The 16666-nt window shown below is 32.6% G+C and overlaps 1 protein-coding gene and 1 long non-coding RNA gene across 6 annotated transcripts in view; one reads left to right on the top strand and one right to left on the bottom strand.

The window, feature by feature from the left end:
- The window catches only part of KCNH7 (potassium voltage-gated channel subfamily H member 7), a 622433-nt gene that overhangs the window by 345696 nt on the left and 260071 nt on the right, over positions 1-16666 (bottom strand). The window lies entirely within an intron of this gene.
- The window catches only part of LOC141562926 (uncharacterized), a 69088-nt gene that overhangs the window by 929 nt on the left and 51493 nt on the right, over positions 1-16666 (top strand). The window lies entirely within an intron of this gene.

The following is a 16666-nucleotide window of genomic DNA, read 5'->3' as shown; positions in this document are numbered from 1 at the left end:
CCCTAATTTGGTAAAATGTAACATAAGAAATAAGATATATTTCTGTAATGCTTACAAATAAAATTTTTACATAACAAATTTGCAACAAAAAAATTCTGAATGTTTAATTTCAAACATCAATTGTAAAGATAATCTTGATAAAAAAAAAAAAAAAAAACCTTGAAAAAGTTAACAACTTAAGCCACTTGTATATAATGGAGATCTTAATATTTGGACCCAGAAGACACATACTAGTTTGAAATATCAAAAACTCCTATATAAATACAGTATTTTATAATGTTTATAACATACATGCAAAGGTCTCATAAAGAAAAAAAAAGAAAACAAAACATAGCCTCTTGAATTGCATTGAAGAAGCTTCTATGAACCCCACTGGGAATTATGGTACTTCAGAATGGGATGGTTAGCATAATGAGGGAAAGCACAACAAGAGTTAGAATTATTATGGTGTGCAAGGAGACCTGTGTGCCTGAGAGCTGGGAACATGAAGCCAGTTTGGTGACTAATGATTGCTATGAGGCACATGTTCAGTCATAAGATCTAGAAACTGCTCTCAGTTCTCAAGGTTGTAGAAGGTGAACAGCCCCATAATTATGTGTAAGTCTTAATCACTATTCTCTTGTGAGTAGCCAAGTTTAATCCTCAATTATTTCTGCATCCCTTATTTGCATCTGTATTTATGACTTTTATATTTGCAAGTTTACTATGCAATAATTTTTTTGTTTAACTTGCATAATGCATAGCATATAGAATATTTTGGGGGGATGACAAGTATAATTTTTTTATGTTAAATATATTATATACCTAATAAATATTTCTATATATTATATAAAAACAAATCCAATGTAATTTCAATAGATGAGGTTAGATGACTTTTCTAGTTTTCCTAGGGGAGCTTCATTCCTTTCCTTATTTTCTCTTTCTCTTTCTATACCTAACAAAGTACAAAAAACTGTTGTTTCCAATCTTTCTAGAAAATGCTTTATGTGAAAAGAAGTGACTAAAACATTAACTTTTTTTTACCTAGGGAATATACTATGGGTATATAATTCAGAAAGTTAAACAAAGAAAGGTCTAATGTATAACAAAATATTCACAACTCTACTATTTTGTGGTACCAAGGACTAGAAACAAAAGAAATGTCCCTTGATTAGAAAATGGCAGAACAAATTGTAGTTATGTTTTTAATAGAATATTATTGTGCATATGAAGAATTGCATAAATATAAATTTCTAAAGATTTAGAGAAAATGAACCAATGAAGAATAAAATAAGCAGAAACTGAACAATGTACATGATTATCATAATGCAAGGGATAAGATCATTAATGAAAACAAAAAGAAAAATGAAACAAAGGGCAATGATATATAATCATAATGACCAATATGGGTCCTGGAGAAGAGATGAGCAAATGGTTCTCCTTCCCTTCATTGGAGAAATAAGGAGCTATAGATATATAATGTTGCATATAACATTAAATGAGATCTCTGCATTAGTAATTTATGATTTGGAAAATACATTTGGAGTAGCAGTGTGGAGGGATATATATGGAAATGACAGTACTGTAAAAAACCTAAAGCATCAATAAAATTAAAATAAATAACTTTTAAAAGAAAAAAAAATGGTCACTGCAAATAAGGCAGACTCTAAGTAACTGAAAAACCTACAATGGTCCCTGAAATTGATGGAATTGATTCTTCTGCCTTTGAACAGAAAGTTGTTTAGTTGTGTCCAACTCTATGTGATCCCATTTGGGGTTTTCTCAGCAATAATCCTAGAGTGGTTTGCCATTTTCTTCTCCAGCTCATTTTACAGATAAGGCTCTAAGGGAAATTGTAACACGTTTAGCTACTTGTTTAGGGTCACACAGCCATTAAGTGACTGAGAACCTCTTTGAACACAGAGAGGTAAGTCTTCCTGACTCCAGATATATCACTCTATATATCATTGTGCTACCTAATTGTCCATATTGGACAGAAAACACAGCATCATATTGTATTTATTATCAAACTCAGTTATTATTTTTATTATTCATGCTTTACTATTTTTCATTCTTACAAAGCATGATTCACTCCTGAGGACAGAATGGGAGGTGGTGGTGGTGGTGACTATATTTGAAATTAATTGCTACAAGAATCAAAGGCCTCAATACAATGAATTTTTTTTTTTTTAATGGATTGCTTCTAGTGTGACCTCTGTAGAGAGATTCCCTTGAGGCCAAATACTCTTGCTTATAGATAACATTGTTCTGATGGAATTCAGCCCCAGAATCCTATGGTACATTTTCAATGACATTTAGAGTTTTTAAGGAATCTTCCACACTAGAAAAACTAGGTAGTTGAAGAATTTTGATTACACAAATTATGGACAAGGAATCCATTGGTTTAAAATTTCTCAGTATATTTATCATGGATATATTATCACTTATCATATGTATTTATTAAAAAATGAACTGGGGCTATAACAGAAAATAAGAGATTAGATTAGATCACATTTATAAAATTATATAATACTTTTATTAATTCCAAACTGATTCCTGGTTGAAAAAATTTGTTTTTAATTTTTTGATCCTACATTGATAGTAGTTTCCAAACATGGGATACATATAATAATCTTAGAAAAATTAAAATTGTGGATGACCCAAGGGACAATAGAAAACATGGTAGATGTGATTGACTATTAGCAAAGACAGTTTTCAAAGAAGAAATTGCACCAAGTTCATGATAAGGTACATTTATAATTGAAAAAGAAAATAGGAAAAAATCACGTATGGAGGATGAAGAATATGAACACACGGATACTCAACAGTATGTTGTAACTATGAATTATGAAAAGAACCAGGAGAAGGCTGTCAATGTATTAAGTAGATCCTATATGGAGAATTTATAGAAAGGATATAAAAAGGATTCTCCACACAAGATAATTGGATGAGTTGTGACCTTTATAAGTATACGGTGACATCATGAATTCATTGAAATATTGAAATAATTTCTAAAAAATTCATTCCAATTGGAAAATTAATGAATTAGACACAGAAGAAAGATTTATTGTAAGAAGAAAAAAGGAAAAAAAAATGAAAAGACATTGAAAGACAAAAAATTCATTAATCTCATCTTAGTCATGGGTACAGGATGCTGAGTCATATTATTTACACTATGTCTATAGGGAAATGTAAATATTTCTCACATCTTTGCTCAAATTTACCCTGGAGGCATATGTCACATGAAGTCAAATTCCCTCAGTACTTAAGTGGACTGACTGCCTTAAACATTATATCATCTCATGGGCCTCAGGATTCAGGTGTCTTACAATCATGGCAAAGATCTGTGATTGGCTGGTTAGTCCATCTGTTTGTTCTATAATTGATTTGGCAGGGGAATGTATATACTGAATGAATCAGATTGTCTGGCATGGAAAACACTGGCATATTAGCAAAATTTCTGTAGGTGTATCATATGGAGGATATAATAAAAAATTCAAAATATTCATAATGCTGTGGAACTAAGATTTTTTTTCTGTTGATTTTTCTTAATAAAATTATCTTTTTATTTACTGATTATAGTAGAAATCTTTGAAGCAAAATTTGAACTGAATATGAACTTTGCTTATGAATATTAAGTAATATAATTTCAAAATTATAGTTATATAATTAGTGGCTATTAGTAATTTACATTTTCCTTTTTGTAGATCAAGAAATATTCATCTTTAGAGATCATTAAAAGTTGCATAGCTTTTCAGTGGTTAATGTGGACAATATTTTTATTTCATAGCTATAATTTCAGGGGAATCATGTTATCTTGAAGTATATGTCTGGCTGACTCCCGTGGGGGACCCAACTGCCTGAAGATATAGAACAATGAATAAAAATTGTTTAAAATTCAAACAAACTAGTAAAAATCCAGTAGATGACATGTTTCTCTCCTTGGTTAATTTGGACTATTTGGTATTTAAATCTTGATTTGAATGAACCTTTCCTATTCTTCAGTTATTCAGTTACATATCTCCTGTACTTCAATAAGTATTTACCACCCAACTTGCTATTCCTCACACAAAACAAACCATTTCCTCTTCTATCTCACAGACTATTCCTTCCCTCCCTATTCTTCTCTTATTTCCACTTCTTGGTTTCCTTAATGGCTCACATTTTATGTAAAGTCTTTCCTGATAACTCCAACTGCTATGGCCCTTCTCCCTCCTTCTTTGACCTAGGTTCTTTCTTTATTTATTTGTACATACACAATCTATACACATTCCCCAACGATATAATCCTCTTAAGGGCAGAGCTATTTCAGTTTTTGTCTTTGTATCCTCAGAGTTTAGCACTCTAGATTTCATTAGTAGTATAGTAGTGAGAAAATTTAATCTTCCTTAAAAGTTCAGCATATTATCTACAAATTATAGTGTTGCCAAAGAAGAACTAGAGTACATTATGTAATACAAAATGTGTAATTTTGTTTATATTAAATTAAAAAGTTTGTGTACAAACAAAACCAATGTGGCTTAAGATTAGAAAGGCAGCAGAAAGCTAAGAAAATTTTTTTTACATCTGATGTTTTTGATAAAGGCCTCATTTCTAAAATATAGAGAGAATTAACTCAAATTAATAAGAATAACAGTCATTCCCCAGTTGATAAATGGTCAAAGGATATGAGCAATTTTCAGACAAAGCAATTAAAGCCATTTCTAGTCATATGAAAAAATGCTCTAAATCACTATTGATTAAAGAAATGCAAATTAAAGTAACTCTGACGTATCACTTCATACCTCTCAGATTGGTTAAGCTAACAGGACAAGATAATCATATATGTTGGAGGGGATGTGGGAAAACTGGAGCACTAATACATTGTTGCTCAAGTTGTAATTGATCCAACCATTCCAGAGAGCAATTTGGAACTATGCCCTAAGGGCTATCAAACTGTATACACCCTTTGATTCAGCAATACCTCTACTGGGTCTGTATCTTAAAATGATCTTCAAAGAAGGAAACATGCAAACATGTTTGTAGCAGCTTTTTTTTTTTTTTGTATTGTCAAGGAACTGGAAATTGAGTGGATGCCCCTCAATTGGGGAATGGTTGAATAAGTTATGGTATACATATGTAACAAAATATTATTGTTCTGTAAGAAATAATGAGCAGGTTGATTTAATAAAAGCTTGGAAAAATTTACACGATTCAAGGCAATTACAATAGCGTTGGGATGGAAAGAAATGTGTGTATCCAGTGAGAAAACTGTGGAGATTGAATGTAGATGAAAGCATAGTATTTTCACCTTTTGTTAATGTTGCTGTTGTTTATTTGTTTGCTTATTTTTTCCTTATGTTTTTTTTCCCCTTTGGATTTAATTTTTCTTGGGCAGCATGATGAATATGGAAATAGATTTAGAAAAATTGTATATGTTTAACCTATATTAGACAGCTTGCTGTCTAGGTGAAGGGGTTAGAAAAGGAGGGAGGAAAATTATTAGGAACACAAGGTTTTGCAAAGGTGAATGTTGAAAACTATCTTGACATGTATTCGGAAAAAAAAAAACTATTATTAAAAAAAATTTATATAGTGAAAAAAAGGAAAACAAACAAGCAAATCTGTCTAGAGTATGGAGAAGTTAAATAACAGGGTAATTAATGGTCAGTGATGAGACTTGAACCCACATCTTCCTGGCTTCTATGCCACATTTCTATCCATTAAACCATACCGTCTATTTTTTAGCCTATTATGCCTCAGTTCTCTTTCATTATCCTGACTCAGTTTCCCCAATTTTCCTGACCCAGTCCTGATTCAGTTTTTCTGCTTCAGCTCACAACTCTGTCCTGCAAAACCTCTCCTCCCTCTTTATCAGAATATTTGATAAGGATAAAAGATCTTATGTTTTAGAATATCAGAGAATGCCTTTCCTCATCCCAAGCTATTGGAATGTCAGATGCCATCTTAACAAGATGCCCCCCCATCTCCTGTGGCTCACCCCACCCTGTCAGAGTCCCGTTCTTGCTCTCAGCACCCAGACTCCACCACTGCCTCAATCTACCCTCTGAGTCTGAGCCATGTGTATATAGGTCATTGAGAACTCACATTGTTTGCTGGATTCTTGGAGATGATAGTCACATTCAGCCATGGGACCAAACCATGGATTCATTTGGTCCCAGTAAATCTCTCCCATTTAAAAGATTATTAAATACTCTCTAATCTCTATCTTGCTTCAGTTTCTCCACCATTACATAATAAGATACTTAATAAATGCCCATTGATTGATTGAATACCACATAAAGAGAATATTATTGGGACTCTCATGCTTTAAACAGTTAAAAGACTAAGAGGAAGGAGAAAAATATTTAAAATGAAGTGTTTTCCTAATTTCCATTTTTCAGTCTGGCTTGTACTCTTGGTAATATTAAGTCTAGAGTCTTTAGTTTCTAGAATCATGGCTATAATTAATGGGATGGGGTGGAGGGCTAAAACAAATTTTTACTTTGAAAAGTAACATTTAGAAGGCACTAGTAATATTTATACTTCTTCAAGTAATGGTCAGCAAGAATGAGTGTTTGAACTGGACTCCTGATTGAACATGTAGAGTCTTTCCTTCTATGAGGTCTTTTTCCAACTAAAGTTGTCTCAAATATAATTTGAAAACACTTTTCTTCCTGCCTTTTTCTGGCCCTCAAATCCTTAATTATATACATCTCTGCCTAGAATTCATTCACTGGGTTGACTTCTTGCCTTCTTACTTTGATGGTTGTATAGCCAATACAATTGCTAGATGAAGAGCTTGCTTAAACTTCTCCAGTGTTAAAGTGGCATTTCTTTTCAAAGGTTTATAGATTTTTAATCTAAAAAAAAATCTTCAGAGGTCATTTAATCCAACTTCTTATTTAATAGATAAGGATCAGATAGATTAAGAGATCTGCCTCCTTGGTACTGACTCTAAGTTGGGATTCAAACCTGAGTCCTCAGATTTCATATCCATTTTTTCCTTCATGTTTTCCTGGGGAGTTAGGTAAAAGCTAGTAATTGAGTAATGGAATCTGAATTCATTCCATTGGTATCAAACCATAAGTTTTCCAATTCTACATTGTCACTTCCCAAAAGACTTGCAGCTGTGCATAAGGTATGTGGGCAAAGCAAACTTGCATGTTGGGTAAGCAGAACTATTCTTTCCCTTGTAGGACTCATGTGAATAGTTTTTAAATGTCCCTGTAAGGATTCATGAGTTAAAGTATTTGTCTACATTTTTAAATGTTACCTGTTTAAATCAATAATGCACAAATAATGAATTTTCAAAGCAAAGATTTTTCATTTATTCTTTCAGTTTGATTCAACCCCTTAACTTTTTTATTTCTCCTCTTTCATGTTTTCCTATTCACTTTTAGGCTTGATTTCCCAACCCCACCCCCCACCTTCTACCTTTTGTGACATTCTTTCTATGATTCTCTGTGGTTTGGTGTTGTTTCTCATCTATTTTTTTCCCTCAGAGTTTCAGATTTTTTCTGTTGCTATAGCAATGCCTACCAATGCAGGTGAGCCAGAAATGAATTCAAGCAATTCTATTTCCAGAATAAGCTTTTGCTTTTTCACATTTGCTTTGTAGGGCTCAATGTTTTTAAACAGTAGATCCTTCAAAATAATTATTGAAAAGAAAATTGTGGAATAATATCCCATGAATTTACTTCCTGTATTCACTCACATATGGGAAAGAATATGTTAGCTTATCATCTGAAAAGGACTACTGTCAATTGGCTCTTCATATTTACAAAAAAAAAATCCAATAATATTTATTGACTTTAATTCAGTTTTCTTTGATATGGTATTCAATGACCTCACACTAGTTATTGGCTGTTTTTCTTTTTGACTTCCTAACAATGTTAGGCACTTTTTTCATTGTTATTCTTTCCTTCTTCTTCTTCTTCTTATTCTTTTTTTTTTTTCAGTTGGATGAACAGATTTCTTACATCCTTTCCAATTTTAGCATTTTGTGGTTCCATGACCTTAATGTTGGCTTTAAAGTTGTGCTCTAGGGAATCAAATTTACTTTACATTGAGAATTCATCCTTATTCTTTACTCTTTAAATGCTTCTGCCAGAGTATCTTAACCTTTCTAGATTTTTTTTCCCTCAAATTGGCTAAAACTTCCATCCTAATTAATTCTATAGAATAACTCCTTTAAAATTCTAACTAAGTTTCTGGAGTGGTAAAAACATTGCCAAGACCAGATGTATTTATTGAATTTAAATTTATGTATTTTCTGCACAAATTTAAAATATTCTTTTCTTTTCCCACAAAATAGAATCAGTACCACATGTCTTTATTCATTTATCCAATGTATGCCAAGGAGTGCATGCTGCTTAGAGTTGAGAGGAATTATTTATATATTTCTGATATTTTTTCCCCTCAAACTGAGGGAGACCTAGAGTTACAAGTTATGACACTTTTTAGTACATCTCTTTAGACATAAAAATTCTGGGTAGACATTTTCATCACTTCTCAACCTTTTTCTGGTTTTCCCTCTCTCTTTTTGGACTTCTTGTCAGGCCCTCACCTATTCTATTGAGAAAGAGAGGAAGGAAAAGGTGAGACCTAGGAGAGAAAGGAGAGAATTTAAATATATGCATGGATTGGTCTGCTGCCCCAGTGAGAATTCTCAAAGGTGAACTTAGCATTCTCCATCCGAAGTCTTGAGAGCTAAGAGGCTAAGCCAAAAGCTACTATTATTTCTACATTAGAGGACAGGGTGATTAATCATGTTCTTAACCTTCTCATTTGTGAAACTTAAGAATTTCCAGCATTAGGATCTCCAATTAAAGTTAGAGAAATTTCCCAGAGGAAGGGTGGAAATGGGTGGAAAAAAAGGAATGGACAATGAATAAGACCAAAAAGTATAAATATTTTCCTGTATTTACATATTTAATATTGTTTGGTATTGTATTGGGCAGTACCATTGAATGAGAATTTGAGAATTCAGTCAACAAATTAAATCAATTGAGAATTCAACTCCCAAATCTTCCGTGAGTGAAATATATATCTCATATATCCTCAAGATCATTCATTTACTTTTTTTGTTTGTTTGTTTGTTTTTGATAAAGTAAAGAAGCAAATAGTTTGTTTTTGTAATGGATAAATTCCATAATAACGATTACATAAAACCAAAGCAAAACATTCCAGTGACCAAGTAGAATATTTTAGATACTTTTAAAATTCTCCCTGATATTTTAATTTCTTAAGTCTCCGATGATAGAACAGTGACCATGAATGTTACATATCTTTTGTGTCTAGCATAGTGCTTCGCACATAGGAGGTGATCAAAAGAAGTTTGCTGAATGAAAAAAAAAAAAAGGTTTATGAGACCTACCTCAAACAACAATGTAAAATAATCTTTAATTTTTGTTAAATTAATATTTTTGACACTTTTCTTCAGTTTATTATTTTTTTCCTTGAGATTATTGCTAGACAAAGGGAAGGAACAAATTATTAGGAAAATGAAACTAGGGCAGTTGTTTAGAATATATGCATTCTGCTTTCCTCCCAGAAAACCCATAGTTAACAGATTGCATTCAGAAGCTACATGGGGTATGTGTGTATGGTATTTTACACTCAAAATAGTACTTGAGGATTTAAAAGAAATCAGTACCACTGGAATTATTTCACTTCTTCTGTTCCCTTTCCCTGGGCAGCTATATAATCATTGTCTATTCCAGGTCAGTGTGGGATGCTCTGAGTTCTCAATTACCCTGATACTCTGCTGTCATTTTTGGTCTTTAAGTTTTGAAAATTTTTGTTCTGATTTCCCACTCCCCCACACAGAAAGAGAACATCTGCCTTTGCTCTACATATCTGAATCACCATTTCTACTCATTCTTTTTGGATAACTGTATCTATGGTAATCTTTAAATGCTACATCAATGTGTGTTATTGTTATCGTCATTATATTATCATTATCTTTATCTAATGAAAGTTAGTAAGACTGGCTCAAGGATGTCCCCGGTTTTATTAATTGACAAATATAGCATCATCTATATGATATATTTCTACTATGTTTGCTATGATCACATGGATGAAAAAATCTGGAAAATTCCTTGTTGTTCTTTTACTAAAAACTTTATCTTCCTTATCTTTTTCATCCATAAATCTTAGGGTTTTCTGGGAACAATTTTTTTTTATCAGAAAATGCTATCAAATGTGTCTCCTACATACTTCTTTCTTCATTCACAGTTAATAGGAAAAATTCTGTTTCCCACATTAAAAAACAAAAACAAAAATTCTCACTTCTATTTTTCCTGTAAAGTCCATTTCCATTTTATTTTAACCTTTTGCTCCCTATTCCTTGATTCTAGATCTTTTAAAATTCATGGAGAAAATATGTCTCTTTTTAGAACTGATATTTTTAATAACATTTCAGAATTTATATTTTCAACAGCAAATTTTAGTAGTTGAGGACTATGGAATTTTAATGGTCTGTATAGAAAAATTTTAAAAGCTATTATTGTCATTATTATAATTTTATTATTATTACAAGAATCATTATTATTATTTTAAAGGAGATATTAGAAGCTGTGGAGAAGAGTCAATACTCTCTAAATGAAGAGTACAGTGCCTTACATATAATAATCACTTAATACCTGTTTCCCTCTTTCTAAACATAAGGGAGTGGTTCTTGAAAGCCCAGAACATAACAATAGAAAAGTGTCTGGAAAACTGGTCTTAAACTAACTAAAAAAAACAGCCATAGGAGGTGATCCTTTTATGACGTGTGGATTAATCCCTTGAAAAGAAAAAAAACAAAAAACCAAAAAACAAAAACCATAAAACAAAAGGAAGAATAGAGATACATGACAAAGGAGGAAGCAATTGCCACAAAGAAAACAGAACTTTCACTCTCAGGTAATAGGAAATGTAGAGATAGATGCTTTTTTCTTGGGGGGGGCGGGGAATGAAATCCTATTCTGTAGATACCTAGGAGGTAACCATGTCTCTATTTTCTTCCCTTGTTTTCCCTCATGAAAGCCTGAAACCAATTAGATATTTACTTTGTCTTTATAAGCAGCATTAGCCATCAGGCTTTGCTAGACTGGATATATTTAGTTTGAAGGAGGAAACTTGAGTGAGAAATATCCTCAGAGAAGAGATGTACATCTGGTACTGCTGTATTTTGCTGGAAGCTTTGTCTTTAGTGGGGAGTTCAGAGCTAATACAAGGAAAAGAGAATGATAGATACTTTACTATTATTTAAAACAGTGGAAAAGGAATATTTATGTCAGGCACATCTGAACCATGAGGCACTACTAGAGTGAGGGACAAATAAGAATGGTTGAATAAATTTAAAATATTCTATCTCACCTTGACTGTTTGTACACATTTTCCATCTTCTTCTTCTTCTTCTTTTTTTTTTTTTTTTTTTTTGAAAAAGAAGCTTAGATTATCTAATTCCTTCATCAGCATAGGTATGGCTAAGCTTATTACAACTTTGCCTATTGCTCAGTTCTAGTTTTGGAATTAAGGTTTAAATCTTTTGGACCTGTTAAATTTTTCTCCTGTCTCCTTTAATAAATAAAAGTCAATTGCCACTTTAATTGTTTTCTTCTCCTCAAACCAATTTTAGATCAATGTAAGAGGAGACTTGGGTCTTTCACTTCTTAGTCACTTAGCAGTGGAAAAATTTAATACCTTCAATATGCTTCAATTTTCTCATTTGTAAAATATGTAAAAAAAGATCATTTTCTGAATTGTCTAATTTATAGGGCTATTGTAATGATCAAACTAGATATGGAAATATTTTGAACTCAAATCATACCCCTCTTTATTATCAGCTAGGGTCAATTAGTTAATAGATATCTACTTATTTATAGATCACATGCTTCCTCTATTCTTTGACTGCTGGTGAGCTTGAACAGATGCTAGAATCTCTTCTCCAAAGGAAGAAGTTCCAAAGGAACTTTAAAACAAGTTTGGGCAGAAAAAATTAAAATTCATGGAATTTCTAGACAATTATCTAAAGATGAGTTTATACGTATGAACTTGATGTGATGATAATTCTAAATCAAATACAAATGTATAACTGTTGCTTTCAAAGCTCAACTACATAGCTCTCAGACATGTGTTTGCTGTCATCTTTTTGTTATATCTCAACTTCTATCCCAGCAGGCATAATACAAAAACACTTCTAAATCATAAAACATTATATAAACATGAGCCATAACTCGTATTGTATTGTTTTTTCTTTCTTTTTTTTTTCTTTTTTTTTTCTTTTTTAGTAGGGGAGAGGATCTGGACTAGTGATTTTATCAGTGTAGAGAACTCCCAATATGGGAACTTTCCACCCTAATGTAGATCTGCCAATTCCTATAATTTATAGCCTTAGAGAATTGCTTGGGACCTAGTCAGGCAACTAGGATATATCAGAGACAGGATTTGACTCCAAAGTCTAAAATCTATTCATTCTGTGTTAGGCTGCCTTCCTTATATTAGTATTGTTATTTTCAATCTTATATTTCAATCTAGCCTATTCTTTTAATCACCTTCACATTAAGATCTTTGTCCTCTGCCTATTAAATGAGATCTTACCTTAGACTTAGTACCTGTCCTTCTTGTTCTACCAAGTGATTTACCTCTCTTTTTAAATTGCAGGGAAACTTCCAGCTATTTCAGCAAACTATTGATAAAACCTGTCTACTTCTCAATTCACCAGCATTAATTTCAGCAAAGCCTTGCCTTTCGTTCTCAAAAGATTTTTGTGAAGATTCTTGTTTAATATAAATGTTGTATGTATGTCAGTCAGTCAGTTTTATGCACTGGATCTTTAATTACTGGACCCTGCTTTAAAGCTGTATAGTAGAGAGCAAACCCAAGATGGTAGAATATAGATAGCAACTCAGCTGAACTCTTTCAACATGCCCTTCCAAATAATTTAAAAATAGCTTCTCAAATTAAATTTTGGAACAGCAGAGTCAACAAGAGATCAGTTATTTTTCTACCCTAAGACAACTTAGGTGGTCAGCATGAGAGGTCTGTGACACTGGAGTGGGAGTCAGCCTAGAGTGCAACAATTGTACCACTAATGGATCCTGGAGGTTGCAGAAATAGCAGCAGCAGCCTTGGGAGTCCTTCGCCCAGAGACAGAAAGGAGTGTGTGTGTGTGTGTGTGTGTGTGTGTGTGTGTGTGTGTGTGTGTAGAGAGAGAGAGAGAGAGAGAGAGAGAGAGAGGGGGGGGGGAGAGGGAGGGAGGGGGAGAGGGAGAGAGGGAGAGAGGGAGAGAATAGAGAGAATAATTGGTCAGAAAGAGATTACAAGGGACTCTTTGTTGGCACTAGCTACAAAATTTGGTGTTGAATTGTAATGTCATTACTCATAAGCAGTGGGTCACAGGCTCAGGGTAAAGAGGAGAGCTTCTCTTTGAACCCAGGTTTCAGTTCCAATGCTAAGAGGAGCACTAGGGATTGTGGCTGCAGGAGAATACAGGACTAAGTCAGTTTCAGGGAGAGCACTAGTGCTTGCAGCTACAAGAGATTGGGAACTCTCTTGGGTAAAGATGAGAAAGCAGACCAGGAGAGCAGTAACCACACCTTTCCTGGGATCACATCAATCTGAAAACACCAAAAACTTTTAGACCATAAAACTACTTCTGAAAACAGAAGTGCAAAAAAATCTGAAAATTCAGTCACTGCCTCCCTATCTCTAGGTTAGCAAAGCCCACCTTTAACATAAAATTCAAAGTCAAGAAATAGGCTGGAAAAATGATCAATAACAACAACAACAACAACAATTTGACCATAAAAAGCTACTACAATGGCAGGGAAGATGAAGACAAACTCAGAAGAAAACATCCCTGTGAAAACAGCTATATGCAAAATCTCAATGAAAAATGCTAATTGATCCCAAACCTAGAAAGACTTCCTGAAAGAATTAAAGAAAGAGTTGACAGTGGTAGAGAAAAATTGGGAAAAGAAATGAAAACAATATAAGAAAATTATGAAATGAGAATGAACAGATTGGTAAAAGAGGAACAAAAAATATTGAAGGAAATGACATCTTAAAAAGCAGAATTGGCCCGGAGAGTAAAAGAGGCATAAATATTCATTGAAGAAAAGAATTCCCTAAAAATTAGAACTGGATACCTAGAAACTAACGACTCCATAAAATATCAAGAACCAATAGACAAAGTCAAAAGAATGAAAAAAAATAGAAGAAAATATGAAATATTTCATCAGAAAATAACTTGATCTGAAAAATAGATTGAGGAGAGATAATTTAAGAATAATTGGGTTTCCTGAAAGTCATAATTTAAAAAGAGTGTAGACATCATATTTCAAGAAATTAAAGGAAAAGTGTTCTAGTATCTTAAGCTAAAAAAGATGAAATAGAGATGGAAGGAATCTATTGATTATTTTCTGAAAGAGATCCCAAAACAAAAACTCCTAGCAATGTCATAGCCACATTTCAGAGCTCCAAGGTCAAGGAGAAAATATTGCAGTTAGCCAGAAAGAAGCAATTAAAATATCATGAAACCAGTCATGATCACACAGAATTTAGCAGTTTCCATGTAAAAGGAATAGAGGGCTTGAAATATTCTGGAAGGCAAAATGACTATAGGATTACAATAAGAATAACTTATTCAGGAAAACTGAGTATAATTATTCATGGGAAAATGACATTAAATGAAATAAAGGACTTTTAAGCATTTCCACTAAAAAGTCCATTGCTGAATGGAAAATTTGATGTTCAAACACAAGCTTCAAGAAAAGCACAAAAACATAAACATGAAAGAGTAATTATAAGTGACTCAATAAAGTTAAATGTTTGCATTCCTGTTTGGGAAAATTATACATGTAGCTCCTAAGAACTTTTATTATTATTAGGACATTTAAAAGGAGATTACTTAGATAGATGGCACAAATGTGAGTCAATTATATTCGGATGAGATAAAAAATGAAGGGACAAGAAAGTGGAATACATTGGCAGAAAAGGAAAGAGAGAGGAAGAATACTTTTTTTCACATAAAAGAGACATGCAAGGAAGAGCTTTTACGGAGAGGAGAAAATGGGATAAGGTGTGGCAGGCAATGTTTGAATCTCACTCATCAAAATAAGTTCAAAGAGGGAAGATTATATATACACACTCAGTTGGGCATAGAAATCTGACTTACTCAATAGGGAAATTAGAAAGGAAGGTTATAAAAGGTATGGAGGGAAGGAACAAAAGGAAGATGGATAAAGCAAGACAGTTGACAGAGGCAAAACAGACTTTTGAAGAGGGACCAAATTAAAAGAGAGAAATGCACAAACAGAAGAAAATAGGCAGAGATAAATGCACAGTTAGTAATCATAACTGTGAATATGAATAGCATTAACTCATCCATAAAATGGAAGTCAATGGCATAATAGATTAGAGACCAGAATCCAACAATATGTTGTTTAAAAGAGATACACTGAAACAGAACACAGAAATTAGAACGTGAAGTTCTAATAAAAGAGCTGAAGCAGAATCCATTATGCTTTAGCTGAAGTAAAAATTCAGGGGTAGCAATCATGATGTCAGACAAAGCAAAAGCAAAAAGAGAACTAATTAAAAGAGATAATTAGAGGAACTACATTTTGCAAAAAGATACTGTAGACAATGAAGCAAATATCTAAACATTTTATAGCAAGTTCCTCTGATAAGGGTCTCATTTAAAAAGGATACAGGGAACTGAGTAAAACTTTATAAAAATTAAGAGTCATTCCCCAATTGGTAAATGATTAAAGATTTTGAACAGGCAATTTTTTGCTATCTATAGATATATGAAAAAGATGCTCTAAATTACTAGTTAATAGAGAAATACAAATTAAAATAACTGAGGTATCACCTTACATCTATCAGAAATGAAGGGCATGAGAGAAAATAGATACTCTAATAAACTTGATTCAACCATTCTGGAGAACAATTTGGGACTATTCCCAAAAGGATATAAAGTTGTACATACCCTTTGATCCAGCAATACCAATATTAAGATGATAAAATAGATGATAAAAAAGGGGGAAGGGGCTATATCCAAAGATTTGGAAATTGAGAGAATGTTTATCAATTGGAGAATGACTGAATAAGTTGTGGCATATAATTATAATGGAACTCTATTGTTCTAAGACATGACAAAGGGGTTTGGTTTCAGAAAAAAAAAAAATATGACGAAAGCTATAAGAAGTGACGAAAACTGAGAAGAACCAGGAAATTTATTGTACATTGCAATGTTATAATGAAGATCAACTGTGAAAGACTTGGCTACTTTGATCAATTCAATAATCCAAGATAATTACAAAGGACCCATAGAAAAACGCTATTTACCTCCAGAGAAAAAACTGATGAACTCTGGATACAAATTAAAGTATAACTTTGTGATATGGCTAATGAGGAATTGTATTTTGCATGATTTTGCATGTATAACTGATATAATTTACTTACTTCTTTGTGGGAGAGAGAGAGATGAGAGGGAGGGAGAGAATGTGAAACTCAAAATTTAAAGAAAAGAAAGTTACAAATAAATAATTAAAAGGATATGTAGTTAATTTAAGCCCTTTCTTCATTTGGGCAAATATATTTAAGGGGTACCTAATAGATATACAATAATAAATACAAGGTTCATATTAACTCTATATAATTTTCTTTAAGCATCTTCTGTTGAAGCTATATTTTGTTAATTGCTTTTTATTTC

This window comes from Sminthopsis crassicaudata, chromosome 3 (assembly GCF_048593235.1).
Source record: "Sminthopsis crassicaudata isolate SCR6 chromosome 3, ASM4859323v1, whole genome shotgun sequence".
NCBI classification, from domain to species: Eukaryota; Metazoa; Chordata; class Mammalia; order Dasyuromorphia; family Dasyuridae; genus Sminthopsis; species Sminthopsis crassicaudata.
Note: the sequence above shows the minus strand (reverse complement) of the source record. Positions and strands in the feature narration are given on the sequence as shown.